We start from the raw sequence: 19,069 nt of genomic DNA, 5'->3' as shown, positions 1-19,069 counted from the left end.
GCAGGGTTTTTTCTAAAGATCTCATTGTCTCTGTCTCTCTGTCTCTCTCTTTGTGTGTGTGTGTGTGTGTGTGTGTGTGTGTGTGTGTGTGTGTGTGTGTGTGTTGCCTGCATTTACATCTGTGTACCACGTGAATACAGTGCCTGCAAAGACCAGAAGAGGGCACTTGATCCACTGATCCAAAGATAACCAGTTGTGAGGCACCTCGTGGGTGGGAACCCAACTTTGATCCGCTGCAAGAACAGCAAGGGCTCTTAACTCTGAGCCATCTCTCCAGCCCCATCATTTGCAGGTTGTTTTTTCAGAGTCATTAATAAATCCTAATCCCTGTTCTCCACCTCACTGCACAAAAGTTACACATAGAGAAAAACAGATCATTATGACAAAGTTCAAATAAGCCTCACAAGGCTGACTCTCCTCGACATTAAAGTAAAAATCCTCCGGGATTCATTAAAAGTTGACTTTTCCCTAACAACCTTGGAGGATTCTGGGCTAAATGATGCAACACCAGGGAAAGCTCCTGAGCTGATGTTACCACAGAGACTGTTGCCATGGAGACTTCATTTCAAATGTGTTTCAGAATTCAGGACATAAGTTAGTGTTGTTTTTCAATTATTTTCTTATTCAGATAAAAGTCATATGACATAAAATTCACCATTTTAAGTATTTTAGAATTTTCTTCCCTGGGTTTTTAGTACATCTATAATGCTGTATGATGTTAAACATTATTTAATTCCAAAACATTCTACCATTCCCATCCCACCCACCCCCAAATTACTGTGCCTATAACATGGCCATTCTCCACTGCCTGTTACTTCCAGCCCATGGGAACCAGTGGCCCAAACCTACTATGAATGTTTCATCTAAATGAACTTAAAGCCTCTGTGGCCTTCGTGCTGACTTCAATCAATTAGCATAAAGTCTTCAGGGTTTATCCATATCAAAGCATGCCTCACATCTTCATTGTTTTTTCTTCTATTTCAATAGAGTATCATGTAGACCAGGCTGGCCTAGAACGCACTATGCAACAAGGCTGACCTTGAACTCTTGATCCTCTTGACTCCACTTGCCAAGAGCTATGATTATAGGCATGTATCACCAGCTTTGACTTCATTCCTTTTTAGATCTGAATCATATCTCATTGTGGAGATACTGCATTTTTTTGTGTGGGTGCAGCGAACTTTATTGATGGTATTCAAGAGAGTAAGAAAGGCTCCCTAGGCCCCTCCTGTTATTATGGGGATCTGGGATGGAAACTGAGGGAGATGCTCAGTGTTGGAGGCCAGGGACTCCTCAGAAACCAAGGGCCTCTCTCTTGCTCTCAGTGTCCTTGGTGGTGTGGGTGGTCCAAGGTTTCTTACTTCTTGAAGGCCATGTAGGCTATGAGGTCCACCACCCTGTTGCTGTAGCTGTATTCATTGTCATACCAGGAAATGAGCTTTACAAAGTTGTCATTGAGAACAATGCCAGCCCCAACATCAAAGGTGGAAGAATGGGAGTTATTGTTGAAGTCACAGGAGACAACCTAGTCCGGGATGCCCTTCAGTGGGCCCTCCAATGCCTGCTTCACCACCTTCTTGATGTCATCATACTGGCAGGTTTCTCCAGGCAGCATGTCAGGTCCACAATGGGTACATTGCTGGTAGAAACACAGAAGGCCATGCCAGTGAACTTCCTGTTCAGCTCTGGGATGAACTTGCCCATGCCCTTCACAGTACCAGTGTATGCAGGGGTGATGTTCTGGGCAGCCCCACGGCCATCACGCCACAGCTTTCCAGAAGGGCCATCCACAGTCTTCTGAGTGGCAGTAATGGCATGAACCATGGTCATGAGCCCTTCCATGATGCCAAAGTTGTCATGGATGACCTTGCCCAGGGGGGCTAAGCAGTTGGTGGTGCAGGATACATTGCTGACAATCTTGAGTGAGTTGTCATATTTCCGTGGTTCACACCTATCACAAACATGGGGGCATCGGCAGAAGGGGCGGAGATGATGACCCTTTCTGTCACACCCTTCAAGTGGGCCTCGGCCTTCTCCATGGTGGTGAAGATGCCAGTAGACTCCATGACATACTCAGCACCAGCATCACCCCATTTGATGTTAGCAGGGTCTCGCTCCTGGAAGATGGTGATGGGCTTCCCGTTGATGACAAGCTTCTCATTCTCAGCCTTGACTGTGCCATTGAATTTGCCATGGGTGGAGTCATACTGGAACATGTAGACCATGTAGTTGAGGTCAATGAAGGGGTCATTGATGGCAACAATCTCCACTTTGCCAAGTGGAGAGCAGATGGCAGCCCTGGTAACCAGGTGCCCAGTACGGCCAAATCCATTCACACGGGCCTTCACCACTTTACATGTCTACGGGACAAGGCTGGCACTGCACAAGAAGTTGCGGCTATCTCTGGAACAGAGAGGAGCAGAGAGCTGAGATACTGCATCTTATTTGTCTGTTTATTAGTTTATGGTCACGTGAGTTGTTTCCACTTTTAAACTGTCAATAAATAACACTACCTGAAAATAAACCCAAGATGCAGGCTTAGGACCTACTCTAGGCTCTTGTGAACAGTCTAAGTGTGCCTGAGGCCTTCTAGGCAGGCAACATAACTAAGCTGATAAAGGTATCTGCTAGGCAAGCCTGAAGACCAGAGTTTAATCCCCATGACCCACTTAAAAGGTAGAAAGAGAGAACTGACTCCACAGAATTATCCTCTGGGCTCCATATTCTCATGTACATGAGCATACACACACACTAAAATAAAATAAAATAGATATTCAACAATGATGAAAAATAATAATGGCATGTAACCTTCTACTTTCTCATGATCACATGAAGCTTTGTTAAGTCTTGATTTACCTGAGTATCTTATTCTCCCATTCTTTCTTCCCATGCTTTCTAGTTAATGTATCACTTATCACAGTTGCTATACCTTGCTTCAGGCTACTACTAATATAATTACATTAAACGACTTTCAAGTCTCACCCCCCTACTCCCATTCTACAGGTCATCTCAGCCCTTTGAGCAACTCTTATACATATACAATGGAATACTACTCACCTCCGAACATGAAACCTGAAGACACTACTCTAAGTAAAATAAGCCATGTGCAAAAAGGCAACTATTCTTCTGGCTTCACTTACATGTGGAATTAAGGAGAAATTAACTATGTAGAAACAGAACAGAATGGAGCAGAGTAGTGGTCACTGCAGGTGGGAGAGGGCTGCAGCAGGGATACATGGGTCAAGAGGTACATACTTGCAATGCTATAAATTTACAAATATAAAGAAATAATATATAACATACAGACCACAAATTTTTAACAAGCCAGAAAATGATGTAATGTGCCTTTAATCCCAGCATTTTGAAGACAGAGGCAGGCATATCTCTGAGTTCCAGGCAAGCCTGGTCTAAAGAGTTTCATGAAAGTCAAAGATTACACAAATAACCCTGCCGAAGAGGAGGAGGGGGAGGGGGAGGGGGAGGGGAGGGGAGGGGAAGAGAAGAAGAAGAAGAAGAAGAAGAAGAAGAAGAAGAAGAAGAAGAAGAAGAAGAAGAAGAAGAAGAAGAAGAAGAAACTACAGATAATAATTGCATGTGTTATATCTTGAAAATTCCACTTGATGTAAGAGCTTGAGTGTTCTTTACCAATGGCTCAGGCTCTAACATCAACAATTGGTAATGGGACTTCATGAAACTGCAAAACTTCTGTAAGGCAAAGGGAATTATCAATAGGTCAAAATGGCAGCCTGCAGATTGGAAAAGGATCCTCACTAACCCTACATCTGACAAGGGATAATATCCAAAATTTATTTTTAAAAAAACTCAGGTTAAACATCAACAATCTAAATAACACAATTTTAAAAATAGGGCATAGATCTAAACAGAGAATTCTCAACAGAGGAATCTCAAATGGCCAAGAAGTACTTAAAGAAATGTTCAAAGGCCTAAATCATCAAGTAAATGCAAATCAAAACAACTGTGAGGTTCCATCTTACACCCATAAGACTGGCTAAGATCAAAAACTCAAGAGATAGGGCATGATGGTGAGGATGTAGAACAAGAGGAATACTCTTCCATTGCTGGTGGGAGTGTAAACCTGTACAACCACTTTGGAAATCAACTTAGTTGTTTCTCAGAAAACTGGGAATAGTTCTACCTCACAACCTAGCTATACCACTCCTGAGCATAATATACCCAAAAGATGCTCTACCATACCACAAGGATGCTTACTCAACTATATTCATAGCAGCTTTATTTCTAATAGTCAGAAACTGGAAACAACCTAGAAGGCCCTAAACTGAAGAATGAATAAAGAAAATGTGGTACATCTACATAAAGGAATACTATTTAGCTATGAAAAACAAAGACATCATGAATTTTGCAGAGGAGGGGTGTGAATCTTGAGAATATCATCCTAAGTAAGGTAACCCAATCACCCCCCCAAAAAAATATATGTACAGAATGTACTCACTTATAAGTGGATATGAGCCATAAAATACAGGATGCTCATATTACTGTCCACAGACCCAAGGAGGCTGGACAGGAAGGAGGGCACAAGCAAGGATGCTTGAGTCTCACTTGGAAGGGGGAATGGAATGGTCGTGGAAGGCAGATGGAGGGAGGGAACTGGGTAGGAGAGGAGATAAGAAGGGGAGTGGGGTGCTCAAAGGAGAGGGGAGAGCTGGGAGATGGCTGAATGGCCATGAGAATGAATGGAAATCTGCAACTGACAAAGAGGAGAGATGTAGGGGTCACCTCCAGGAAGAGATGGCATAGGAAATATGCCGAAGACTCAATGGGATTGTTCTTAGCTGTGATTCACAGCATTGGAGATACGGAGCCTGGGAATGCTGCCTCCTGTAGCCAGGCAGGAACCCCAGTGGAACAACAGGGACACCAATGTATCCACAAAACTTTTGACCCAAAACTTATCCTGTCTACAAGAAATGCGGGGATTGGAGATGAAGCAGAGACTAAGGGAACAACTAACCGATAACTGGCCCAACTTGAGACCCATCCCATAAACAAGAACCAATTGCTGACACTATTAATGATGCTCTTATGCTGGCAGACAGGAGACTAGCATGGCTGTCCTCTGAGAGGCTACTCTCAGCAGCTGACTGAAGCAGATGCAGACACCCACAGCCAAACAGTAGATGAAGTTTGGGGACTCTTATAAAAGAATAAGAGGAAGGATTGCAGCCCCTAAGTGGATAGAAACTCCACAGGAAGACCAACAGAATCAACTAACCTGGACCCTTGGGGATCTCAGAGACTGAACCACCAACCAAAAAACATACATGGACTGGACCTAGGCCTCCCTGCTTATATATAGCAGATGTGCAGTTTGGCCTTCTTCACGTGGGTTCTGAACAACTGGAGCAGGGGCTATCCCAAAAGCTGTTGCCTGTATGTGGTATATGTTCTTCTAGCTAGGATGTCTTATCTGGTAGGAGAGGAAGCACCTAGCCTCACAGAGACTTGAAGTAGCAGTGGGGGGGGGGGGGAATACTCAGGAGGGAGCACCCATTTAGAGAAGAAGGGGAGGAGAGGTGCAAGGTTGTGAAGGGGGTGACTGGAAGGGGACAGTGACCAGGATGTAAAGTGAATAAGTAAAAACTAAATTTAAAAAAAGAATGTGAATATTTGTATATGTTCTAATATATAAAAAATTAACTACACTACTTGAGATAACAACTGTCTTAATTGCTTATTGTAACAAGCCATTCACAATGTACAGATATTTATCTTCTTAATGGGCATAAGGATGCAGTTGGATAAAAGTAATGTACAATGTCCTACAACACAGTGGTGTGGATATAGCTGGCAATAACCAATTGCATATTTTATGATCATCGAGGGCATGCTCAATGTTTCCAACACAGAGCCATGCTGTGTCTGAAGTGATAAACACATCAGCCTTCCAGACCCAGCCATCACATAGTAGCATGTACTGAGACAGCCACGGTACTTGTACCGGCTAGTTTTGTGTCAACTTGACACAGGCTGGAGTTATCACAGAGAAAGGAGCTTCAGTTGGGGAAATGCCTCCATGAGATTCAGCTGTAAGGCATTTTCTCAATTAGTGATCAAGGTGGGAGGTCCCCTTGTGGTCGGTGCCATCTCGGGGCTGGTAGTCTTGGTTCTATAAGAGAGCAGGCTGAGCAAGCCACGGGAAGCAAGCCAGTAAAGAACATCTCTCCATGGCCTCTGCATCAGCTCCTGCTTTCTGACCTGCTTGAGTTCCAGTCCTGACTTCTTTGGTGATGAACAGCAGTATGGAAGTGTAAGCTGAATAAACCCTTTCCTCCCCAACTTGTTTCTTGGTCATGATGTTTGTGCAGAAATAGAACACCTGACTAAGACAGTACTCTATCAACTCATGAGATTACTGATTGACAGCTTATATATATACATATACATATAATTTGGAGGTTTGTATATATGTGTGTGTTCACATGTGCAAGTGCCTACATGTTACCACATGCATGTGAAGGTCAAAGGACAATCTTGAGTATCAATCTTCATGTTCCAGTGAGTCAGGATCATTGATGATTCATATGCCAGGCTAGCTGGCCAGGGATCTTCTAGACATTCTGCAGTCTCACCTGCCATCTCATAGTGGGACTACAGGGTTTACAGACAGGCACTACCATGGCCAGCCTTTACATATGTTCTGAGCTGTCAAACTCAGGTCTCTTCACTTGTGCAGTGAGACACTTTACCCATTGAACCACCTCTCCATTCCTAAACATACATTTTAAAAGATTTGGATTGAGTCATAGAGAAGAACAAAAATCAGTGACAGGCAGCTGGATAAGGAATTGTAAATATTCCAAAATAAAGCCATCTCCTTGAATTGAAGAAAACATGCTGTTCACCTTGAATTTCTATAATTAAAATTTCAACCTTCTTTAGGAGGTCTGTTGAGCTCTATGCTAGATACTTGTGCCAGGAATGTGGGCTGCTGTCTCCAAGGCTGCTGCCAATGAGCTGATTTAGGGGAGACATCCAGGATGAGTTAAAAGCTATACTGCTCTCTTGCTGAGAAATTACATGATCGCTCTTTGTTACAGGGTCTGTATTAGTACTCAGTTCTACAAGGTTAGTTCTGAAAGATTTTCAGTTTCCTTGTTGCTTTGTGGATGCAAGGAGGCCTACCATGTCCCCTCTGCTGCCCTGTTTGCCACCACCACTCTAGAAACAACTATTTTCCCTCCTAGTTGTCAAGTATACATCAGCTGGATGGCAAGTAGAGTTGTCTGACCCAATGCTCAGCATAGACATGGGAACCAGAATGATGTCAGTCCAACCCTGGCCCTGACACTCCCAAGGCAACTACCAGCGATTAATCTGTATAACCTCTTCTTTTTTCTTCTAAGAAAAAAAGACACATCCCAAAGGTCAAAAATGATGCCATTTCTGACGTCCTAATTTGAAGTATAAAGCTCCTGTTACAATGTGGACTTCACATTTCACCACTTTAAATAGAAACCTAAAGAGTCTTTTCTAGGGCATGAAGGGTATAAGTGAAATCAAACAAAATAATGTCTTCGTGTGTGTGTGTGTGTGTGTGTGTGTGTGTGTGTGTGTGTGTGTGTACACCTGCGCACTCATATGTGTTGAGACCAGAGGCTGGCATATGGTGTCTTTCTCAATCATTCTCCATCTTCTATTTTGAGACAAGATATATCTCATTGAACCTGTATCTCTCCACTAACCAACCAGTAAAGCTCAGATAAACTCCTGTCTTCACCTCCCCAATTCTGGGATTTCAGGCCTTCTTTTCCACACCAGGCTTTCTACTAGGATTTTAGGGATCTGAATTCAAGCACTTTACTGGCAGAACCATATCTCTGGCCCAAAATTATGTTTTGTAAAATGTGTCATCGAAAATATAAACAGTAGATATACTATCACTTCAGGAAAATATGAAAAATGCATATGAACCCAGAGGGGAAATCTTTGGAAGGGTGGCATAAAGTGGATAAGAATGTTAGTGGTTAGGCTGTTAATAGAAGGAATGTGATGGGTTTGACTTCCAATGTTTTACATGTATTAATCATTTTACATGCATGGCAATTGCTTTTGTTATCTTAAATTCTTAAAAACTATAGTAAAACCTTTATTGTTACATTTTCTTGTATTGCATCTTGGGTCGGGTCATATGGTGTTGCCACGTTCAACTTGTCAAGTAACTACCATGTCTGAGTTTAATTTATTTGGTTTTAAATTTGTTGATTATGCTTTTAATGTCAGTTCTGAAGAAACCACTGCCAAACACAAGGTCATCCCAAATTGTTCTACAGTGGCTGCACCATTTTACATTCCCATCAGCAATATATGACAGTTCACCCTTCACACACTGTGTACAGCAACATAAATTAGCATAGCCATTGCAAACACTAAACAGAGGTTGTTCAAATTTTAATTCAATGAGCAATTTGAAATAACGCTACTATTACTCCACTGCTATGTATACATATCCAAAGAAAATTAAACCACTATATTGAAGAAATATCTGTGCTCCTAGAACTATTCCCAGTAGCTAAAACACGGAATCAACCTAGGAGTCCATCAGTAAATAGATGGATGGATGGATGGATGGATGGATGGATGGATGGATGGATGGATGGATGGAGAAAATATATTATATGCCCAATGGAATGTTATTAAGTCATAAGAACAAAATCTTGGCATTTTTCAAAAATATTGATGAGTTAGAAAACATTTTATAAAGTCAGGAATAAAAAGACAAACACTGCATGATCTCATTCATATGTGGAACCTAGAAACTGAGTTCACTAAAGGGAATAATAGAATTTTAGTTAACACAAGCTTGTGTGATTAGAGGGCAGAAGATACTAGTCAAGGAGTGTGTAATTATGCCTGGGTAGGAGTAGAAGTATGTAAGATAGGGTATAGAAAGAGAAATATATAGAAATCAGAGAGGGAGGGACAGAAAGACAAAGACAGACAGACAGATGGAGTAAATGAGTAGTTTCCTGGGACCACAGAGTGAAAGAAAATGGAGAAGTATACAGTTGGGAAAGGACGGGGAGCAAATGCTAACAGCTATGGATTTGAAGCCTGATCTTGGATGATAAAATACTCTAAAATGAATCATGTTGATGGTCACACAATGCTGGGAACATACTAAAAGCCGTAAGTCTGTACTCTTCAAATAAAGTGAACTGTATGGCAAAGGAATTACATTTCAATACAAGAACTTTAAAATACAAGAATGTGGGCTGATGAGATGCCTCTGTGGATAAAGGTGTAAGCAAGCCTGATGACGCAAGTTTGATCCCAGGGACTCACGTGATGGAAGCAAAAAAGCAACTCATGTGGTAGAAGCAGAGAAGCAACTTCCAGAAGTTGTCTTCTGACCTTTATCCACAGAGTGTGGCACGCGCGCGCGCGCGCGCACACACACACACACACACACACACGAATTAAATGAATAAATAAATGTAACTTTTTTTCTTTAAGTGTAAGAATTCCAATTTCTCTATAATCTCACTGACATTTGTCATCCTGGTTATTTTTCTTTTTTCTTTTTTTTCTTTTTTTTTTTTTAACTTTTTTCAGTTTTGTGCATACGTGTGTGGGATTAATCTCTTGTGCTCTGTGTAAAAGCATCACCTGTCAATAAAAAGCCAGTGGCCTATTAGCAAAAGGCAGGAAGTAGAGGGTGGGAGTTCCAGTAAATAGATTGACAGTCTGGGAAAGAGTCAGGAACAAGAACATTTGCCACACAGTCAAACTGATGAAACTAAGAAGAGGTAACCAGCCATGTGACAGACAGAGAGAAAAGCATGAATGGGTTAATATGAATTAGGAGCTAGTCATCCAACAAGCCTAGCATAAGTCCTAGGCATTAATTCAGGAACTGGGGCATGGGTGGAAAAGCCTGTGGTTACACATGTGTATGTGTATGTGTATGTGTGTGCCATTGTCCATGAAAACCAGAAGAGAGCATCAGATCCAATGGAACTAGAGTTCCAGGCAGTTGTGAGCTGCCCCACATGAGTGCTGGGAATCTAACCAAAGTCCTCTGAAAGAGCAATACATGGAGACTCTTTGCTAAGCCCTTTCTGCAGCCCCACCCATCTCTTTTTAATTATATGCATCTTACTGGATGTAAAGTGGTATTGCAATGTTAGTTTGCTTTATAATTTCTTAATAGCTAATGGTGTTTAGCATCTTTTCATACGCTTGTTTGAAAATATAAATCCTTTCCTTGGGGAAATGTCTAAGTTTATAGATTTTCAGTTCTGTTATTTTTAGTGTTAAATTGTGAATAAACAAATAAAAAGGGGGGGGTTCACTGCCAGATCCAAGGTCATAAAAATATCTTCTGATGTTATCTTCTGAGGTTTCATGCCTTCTAAATGATTTCTTTTAAAATAAAACCTCAACATATTTGTTTTAAGTGGCTTGAGATTTCTTGACAATCCTCTTGGCATCAACATATAATTACCATCAACAGTAAGCCTTGAGATGTTGAAAAAAAAAATTGTCACCCAATACAGTGCATTGAGAACCAAAGCTTAGTACATAGTGAAGCATAGAGAGTAGTTGACATTTTTCAGGAGGAAAAGGGAGATGTGGTAAGGAAGTAAAGAACAAACAGACTTCTAGAGACCACGTTACAAAAGACACAGAGAGGAGGGGACCCAGATCCCTAATTGTCAGTTTTCTTTGGGTTTGAGAATGTCATGTTCTATATCTAGTTACACATTTTAATTCTGCCCTCATCTGAACTTTCCTGAGCTCCTCTGAACACAGGAGGAGTATTGTAGATCTCATCTTCTTTTCTTAGCACCCTTGTCTTATGAGGACATACTGCATTCCAAGAAGAATTCGCTCCATTTTTTAAAGTATGAAATTCATGATTGATAATATCTGGTTCTTCTCCAGAAGAACGCTATGCCCAGCCTCATCACAGATGCTGGCGTTTCAAGAATCCTGGGGTTTGAGCCCAACTCCCAATGTGTTGGATCCAATTTCATATGCAAAGTAAACTCAGCTATTGGCATAGACATGCAAAGTGCTGAATCTCAGTTTCCTTCATATTTTCTTCCATTTTTCAATGTATATGTACCCACAAATATAAATACAGTTTTCATAAATACATAATTAGGAAAACATACATGTGTTGTGGATGTGTACAATTCCTTGTTTAATCTTTTTCTCTTCAGTGACGTGAGCAGATGAGGCACCTATAACAGTTCCTTTATGGCCTTCTAATGTTCACATCTGTGTGACAGAAATTAAAGTAGCCAAGTTCTATCAATAGTTCAATGTGCAGCCTGTCTGTGTGCATACTATTCTCTCTCTCTCTTATCTATCTATCTATCTATCTATCTATCTATCTCTCTCTCTCTCTCTCTCTCTCTCTCTCTCTCTCTCTCATTGGCATGGGTGTATGCCTGTGTATGCGTGCATGTGTGCGTGCATGTGTATATGTATGTGTGTATTTCAAGGATCAAGCCTTATTATCATGTATTGATCACTCAAGATGTCTGCTCTGGTACTGTGTCTAAAATATGATAAACTGTGTTAGAGAAGAACACAATTTTGTACTGAGGATAGCATGTCACATTGCACACTTCTTCCCTGTGTCTGCTGGACCAAAGATTACATGCTGACTGATAACCAATGTCATCACATACTATCTGGTCAGCTTTCCAATTAATTGTAGTATTTGTTTTCTTTTTAATTTATTTTTATGTTTTGTCTGCATGTATATATGTGTACCACCAGTGTGCCTGGTACCCTTGGAGTTCAGAAGAGAACATTGGTTTACCTGAGAGTGGAGTTAACAGGCAATTGTGAACTACCATGTGGGTGCTAGGAATTGAACTTGGATCCTCTGAAAGGGTAGCCACTGTTCTTAACCACTGAGCCATTTCTCCAGCCTGAGTTATGGCATGTGTGAAGGAGATTATTGAGTCAACAGTAGACTTTGCACCTCAGACTCAAACTATCCTATTTTTAGTTAGTCATCATTAATGCATTCTCTTACACATTAGCCTATATGATATCAATATGTTCTTTGGGGATTGGTTTAACACAGTAGTCACTAAATCAGTAGTCCTTATGTCCTGTAACTATCTTTCCAGCACCTTCATCTGCATTCATGAGAGCAAATACAGAGTCCTCAGCAACAGCATTGGGTTTTTTTCTGAGTCTGATACATCTATGCTTCTATGATTGCTCACTACAGAAAATGTCAGGAACCAGTTCATAAAATAATCAGTCCTGTGGAAAGGGCCACATGTAAGGAACTGAGGTATTTTGTCAGCCGCAAAGGCCTTCTGCCAAAAGCACGTGAGTAAGGCATCTGGGATGTGACGCAGGTGCCTTAAGGCATCTCAAGCCCAGTTCAGCCCTCAGGCGAGCAATGAAAATCTCTTGAATGTAACCTGTGCACACTCTTAAGTAAGCCGCTCCCACACTCCTGCCCTACAGAGAGTGAAAATGATGCATTCACTGTTTAAAGCTATTAAGTAATTTATTTCACAGAAATAGTTAATGAACATATAAATAAATAAATGTGATGTAAATTAAAATAATGAAATATTACTATAAGCCAGTAACCTTATGAGACATAGAAATTATAGAAATTTAGTATCCTAACAAATTATTTTGTAAGACCATATGGGGAAGTATATGTATCACCAGGAATTTTTACTCTGGGTGAAGCGTCGGCTTCTGGGCAGCAGTTCACCATTGGCTTTGGTTCAAGTAGAAAGCCTCTGTCTGGGAGAAAATGAGCCATCAAAGCCTTAAATTGTTACAGGGGTGGAACGACAGATGGAAGCTGAAGGAGTCTCAAACACATGGCCACTTTTCCCCACAGGACATTTGCTGGGTGCTGGGAATATATCAACTGTTATCCACACAGAATCCTATGCAAAGTGAAATCCCTCCAGCCTGTGGGGCTTGCAAAGCGAAGGTGGTCTTGAAGGAAGGGTGAGCTCTGAGCTCACTCCTGAAAACTCAACATCCTTAAAAACATGGGCCATATGTTGAAGCCACCTATAACTAGAGGCTCAGGAGCTAAATGAAAACACTCTCAAGTGAGTAAAGGAAGGTCCCAGTCTTTCAAAGTTGAAAGACTTTCAGTCAAAAGCCTGAAGACATATTTCAGAGTGTGGGACACTAATGCAAAATGAATCTTACTGCCTCTTCACCACAAGGCCGACCATGCCAGGTCCTGTTTAGGAAGTGATTAGCATCTCCCCTGTGTGCCTAACAGAAGAAATAAGACCCACCTTTGGTGACAGACTTGCTGGAGTAACTGGAATTTTGAGATGTTTTTATACACAATGTTCAGGATATATTGCAAGTTAAATTACAGAAAATACATAGACAGGCAAAGAGTTAAGGTCATGTGATTATTCTTGTTCACTGCAGAGTTCTGTCTGCCTCTTCTCTTAGATCATCTGCTCCAGGAAAGCCAGCTGCCACATCACCCTCTGAAGAGACTGATTCCAGGTAAATAATAACCACCAAGAACATTTGAGACTGAAGGTAAACTAGCCAGAGGCCAGAGCAACTCAACAAAACTGCTCTCCAGCCTCTTATCGACAGAAGCTTTATAAACAGCTTCTGTTGTTGTTTTAGGCCCTAAGGTTTTGTGAACCGTGTATGCAGCAGTAGGAAACTATAACATATAAGCCACACAAGGAAAACTACACATTCTACACCGTCACATGTTCACTAAAAAAATTATACCCACCAATATAACTTCCACACAAAGAAAACTCCAAGACTTCATATTTTCACCTGTAAATTTTTCCAAATACTTACTGGGGAAAAGATGGTACTGGTACTGTATACTCTTACTGAAAATAGTTTTGTTTTTGTTTTTTTAAATTGCTAATAGTGTGACCAGCATAAGCTGCCAACAACATTACAAGTTGCTTAAGCATAATTTTTTAAAAGTACTTAAAAAATTTTATTAAACTGAAAGTAATAAAAATCAAGATGGTAGAATGCTAGAGGCAAGTGACTTTTATTTCACAATATTTAACATTTTTATATTTTATATTTTAACATTCAAATATCAACCAATGTATTCTATGATAATAACAGATATAAAGAAAAATCCTATGAATATTTCAATGTGTACAAGAAAAGTACTTTTGAGAAATCAACATCTATTCTTTATAAACATACTTAGCAAACTAGCAATAAAGTTCTTTACTGGGAAAAAGGTGAACCACCACACGCAAAAAAAAAAAAAAAAAAAAAAAAGAAAGAAAGAAAGAAAGAAAGAAAACAATCTACAATGTCTACAATAAGCATCCTACACAAATATTGAACATTGAAATCTTTCCCCATAGAACAAAGAAATCAGATATGAATGTACTTATATTCAGTGATGTACTAGAGGCCTGGAGCAATCAAATTAATGCAAATATGCAAATAAAAGGTATAAAGACTACAAAGGGGGAAAGTATGATATTTTACTTCATATATAATGTGTGATGGCTTGAATGAAAAAGACCCCCATAGGGAGTGGCACTATTAGGAGGTGTGGCCTTGTAAGAATAGGTGTGGCCTTGCTAGAGGAAGTATGTCACTGAGAGTAGGCTTTGAGGTTTCAAAAGATCAAGCCAGGCCCGGTGTCACTTTCTCATCCTGCTGCCTGCTAATCCAGATGTAGAACTCTCTGGATGTTCCTTCTCCAGTACCATGTCTGCCTGCAAGCTGCCATGCTTCACACCATGATGACAATAGACTAAGCCTCTGAACCTGTATGCCAGTCCCAAATGCTTTTCTTTATAAGGGTTGCCATGGTCATTCCGTGTTTTTATAGCAATAGAAATAGTAACCAAGAAAATATGGTTGGGTTGATAGAAAATTATTCTATCAATGCATTATATAATCAATAAATGAACATAAAGCTGCTGAATGTAAGCATTATATAGAAAAAATCAATGTATTACATATATTAGCAAAAATTAGGTAACAGATTTTTCTTTAAACTCAGTTAGCAAAGGCATCAAGAATAACAAACACACAGCAGTAAATCCAACAAGAAATATATAAGATATCTCCGCTAAAAATTAAAAAGTGGGGCTGGAAAAAAGACTCAGTGGTTGGGTTGGGGATTTAGCTCAGTGGTAGAGCGCTTGCCTAGCAAGCACAAGGCCCTGGGTTCGATCCTCAGCTCTGGGGGGAAAAAAAAAGACTCAGTGGTTAATAGCACATACTGATTTTACAGAGGACCAGACTTTGATTCCCAGCACCCACATCAAGTAGCTCACAACTGCCTGTAACTCCAGCTCTAGGGGATCCAATACTCTTCTGATCTCCATGGGTGCCACCACACATACATACACATATTCACATACAGACACATATTGTCAATTTTTTTAAAAAAAGGCTTAAAAGTACAAAAGACAGGTTTCAGAAGATGTAAGCAAATGGAGCTTGGTTTTCACATGTTAAGTTATAGATTTAAAAGTCCTGATTGATCAGAAGTTCTGGCTGGATTTCCCTATTAAAATTCATTGTCATTGTAAAATTCAAATAGAAGTACGAAAGACCAATATCATCCACAACAATCTTGAACAACAAGACTAGAAATATTACATTATTGTATCAAAACCTGTTGTTATGCCCTCAAAATTAAGAAAATATAGAATTGGTACAAAAAAATAGGCAAGTGGAGGCCAGTCATCTGGTTGACCAGGCATCTGTTTGAAACAGTACATTGTCATGGAATATGGGTGGGCTTTTCAGTAAACTGCATGAGTCATTTGGATATACGTGTGAAAAATAATATACCTTGACTGCTGTCCCATCCCTATGTTGAATTTTTTTCTAGATGGACTACAGGCACAAAGAAAAACATGAAATAAATATATTAGAGAACACAAAAAATTTTCTATATTTTTTGATACTGAATAATCAGTAGTTTCCTAGGTAGGACACATAAGACACTTTCTGTTATTTAACAACAACAAAAAATGGTGGAGGAGGAAATAAAAAAAAAAAAAAAAAACCAAGCTACTGACTGTAATAAAATGAGAATTTCAGGACATCAGGAAACACCATGAAGAAAATAAAAAAGCAACTAATGAACAGCAAGACGATATTAAATAAAATATATTTCCCAAAATAGTCTTAGAATATTAAGCAGAGGGTGGACAAGCCAACAAAGAAGCCAGCAAAAGTTCTAAGCACATACTTCTTCATAGAAGGCTGACATCCAAGTGACCAAAGCAGCTAATTAGTCATCAGAGAAATTTCAAGTTAAAACCTTGATGTATTACTTCTCTACATATTCCAAAAAATTTTTTTAAACTTTTAATTGGAAAAAAATAATCCTGGCAAAGATGTGCAGCTCTTAGGAGTCTCAAAAGCTGCTGGTGAAAGTGTAAACAACCACTCAGGAGAACATAAAGCTAAACATGACACACCGTGAGGCAATCCTCTTCTGGGTATATATCCAACGTGTACACATATATGCCCACCGCGAGAAGCATACTACAAGGTTCACAGAAACACCATTTCAACGTCCAGAATCTGGAAACCCAAATGTCTATCAGTGTGTGAAAACATAAATATGTATATGTTTCTACAATAAAATGGAATAGATATCTGATTCACATAACAGCACACATGAATCTCAAAGGTGCTTTGAACTGTGAATGCAACCCCCCCCCAAAAGAAAACATATAGTTTCATGTATAAAGAATACAAAAACAAAAGAATCTGGGTAATTTTTATAAACACGGGAGTCAGGTTTGACAGCAAATGTCTTTTCTCATTAAGCCATCTCTGTAGTCCATATAAAAACAATTTTTTTCCTTTTTGTGGGAGAAGGGGGTAGATGTTCCAAAGATTGGTTGAACTAAGGGCCTCACAAATGCTAGGCAACAGTTTTACCACTGAGCTATAGCCATGGCCCTCCATCTATGTAAGGTGTTAAAATTGCAAAACTAATCTATGCTACTAGAAGTTAGAGTGGCAGCTACCTTCAGGGAAGTCATAGCTCTTAGAGAGAACACACTGCAGTGTCTGAAGAGTCAGAAGTTCTGCTTCTGGGTTAGAGGAAGCAGTACTGAGCTGTGCAAATAGGCATATTATATATACTACATATGTATAATTTACTTCAAAAAATAAATATATTTCAGAAGCAAAAGACCATATGTGCATAAAAACTGAATTGTTAACAAAAATGCACGTAATTAAAAGATATGAGACTCCAGAAAGGGGAATGGAGGACACAAAGAAAGCATTCGTTTTGCGGTCCAGATGCCTAAAACATGGCAATCAACATACATTAGGCAGTTATAAATTAGGGTGGGCCTCTAGCCAATGAGATGAGGGAAAGGTGAGCCTAGCCTGAACATTCATGGCCATAGGATAAAAGTGTTTATAGAGATCCATACACTATATATATCTTAAAACTGAAAAGTTATCAACCAAGCTAACAAATTGTTGTACATGTTACATGTTCTGCCTGCCTAGCTTCACACACACACACACACACACACACACACACACACACACACACTTTATAAGGATCAACAATGCTAGGCTCAATTTAGAATCATTGCATCATCCCGGGTCTCTATCCCAATACAGCTAAGTCCCACACTGAAGTGGGGGGAAAGTCACAGTTGCATGTGTGGACATGTCAGGACTTTTAAACTCCAACCATACTTCATAACTGTTCTTTAGACCTTGGGCATACACCCACACAATCATTTCTTCAAAGGATATACCTGGACTTGAGCAAAAGGCCCACACAGGCTCTGGAAGCAGGCCACAGCCCTTGGGTAAGAAGTTGCAGAGGCAAGAGTACTGTAATAGTGATTTGAGTAACAGTACAGGTTCTTCATAGTTCATAATGGGTATGCCCCATCATCCCACAGACTCCTTGCTTCACCGGAATAGCACAGCCAAGGAAGGCCAAGAAGAGACTAGTTAAGGGCCTTCTTTTCCAAGTTTAAGGGCAGTACTAGAGACGACAAGACTGTCTTGTTCTTCAACTCGACCACATAAAATCAACTTGAACTGACACTTGCTATGCTGGTCCACTTTCTGTTACTGTAACAAAATGCCAGACATACTCAGCTTAAAAGGAAGAAAAGTTGTATTAGGACTAGAGATCATCATGCCTGAGGCCTCTGCATTACAAAAGGGAAAATAGGAAAGGAGAAAATCTTTATTTAGTTCATGGTTCCAGAAGCTGTAGTCACTTGGCTCTGTAGTATTGAGCCTGTGGTAGCAAAGTAACTCATGACAGTACAGAGGGAAAAAAAGACGAATTTCATGTGGAAGAACAAGACAAAGAGCATGAGGTTTCCAATATAGACATAGATACACTTACCAAATATAGGGCATGCCTGTCTTTCACAATCTAGCAAGAGTGTTCTCATATACACACCCAATCCAGTGGTTTCCTCACAGACTGAATCTTGAGAGAAGAGAAAACAAATCATGCAGTTGAAATATAAGCACTGTTGGATCTCCAAGGAAACATTTCCTCCCAAAGTTCAAAGATCCTGCCCTTTCCACTACAGCATACTATCGCCCCCACCCAACCCCCCACCCCCGGCCTCCCAGAGAAACGGTAAGCTGAGCACAGCAGAAATATACTGTTGAAAGTCTAGAATCGGGGAAGGGAGATTAATATCAAATACAGGGCAGTTTCAGGGAAGAAGTCTGGACCTTAAGCAAAACACATCACTAAGACAAAGCTTGCTCTATAGAGTAACCATCCTTGATGAATGCTGGGGGCTCCGTTCCCACCCCAAACCACAAAATGAAAGCCTTTGGCACATTTAAGCAGTCTCCACCCAAATTCCACACCAATTATATGGGGGGCTGAGCCCACGGCCCTCCTTCTCTCCACCACTGCTGAAAATACTGTATTAATCAGAGGACAGCATAAAGCCACAGTGCTTCGTCTGTTGGGAAACAATCTGGGCGAGCAGCCTGGCACCAACCACACGGAAAGCCTGACCCTCCTCCAGTGAGGACTCACCGAGGTTATGCCTTCCTCTAATTGCCAGGGTGTCTGGCACAGAGCCTGATC

The 19,069-nt window shown here is 40.4% G+C and overlaps 1 pseudogene; it reads right to left on the bottom strand.

Moving 5' to 3' along the window:
* Gm8343 (predicted gene 8343) lies at nucleotides 1,166–2,373 on the bottom strand (annotated as a pseudogene).

This window comes from Mus musculus, chromosome 9 (assembly GCF_000001635.26).
Source record: "Mus musculus strain C57BL/6J chromosome 9, GRCm38.p6 C57BL/6J".
Taxonomy (NCBI): domain Eukaryota; kingdom Metazoa; phylum Chordata; class Mammalia; order Rodentia; family Muridae; genus Mus; species Mus musculus.
The sequence above is the reverse complement of the archived record's forward strand: the minus strand, read 5'-3'. Positions and strand labels throughout refer to the sequence as shown.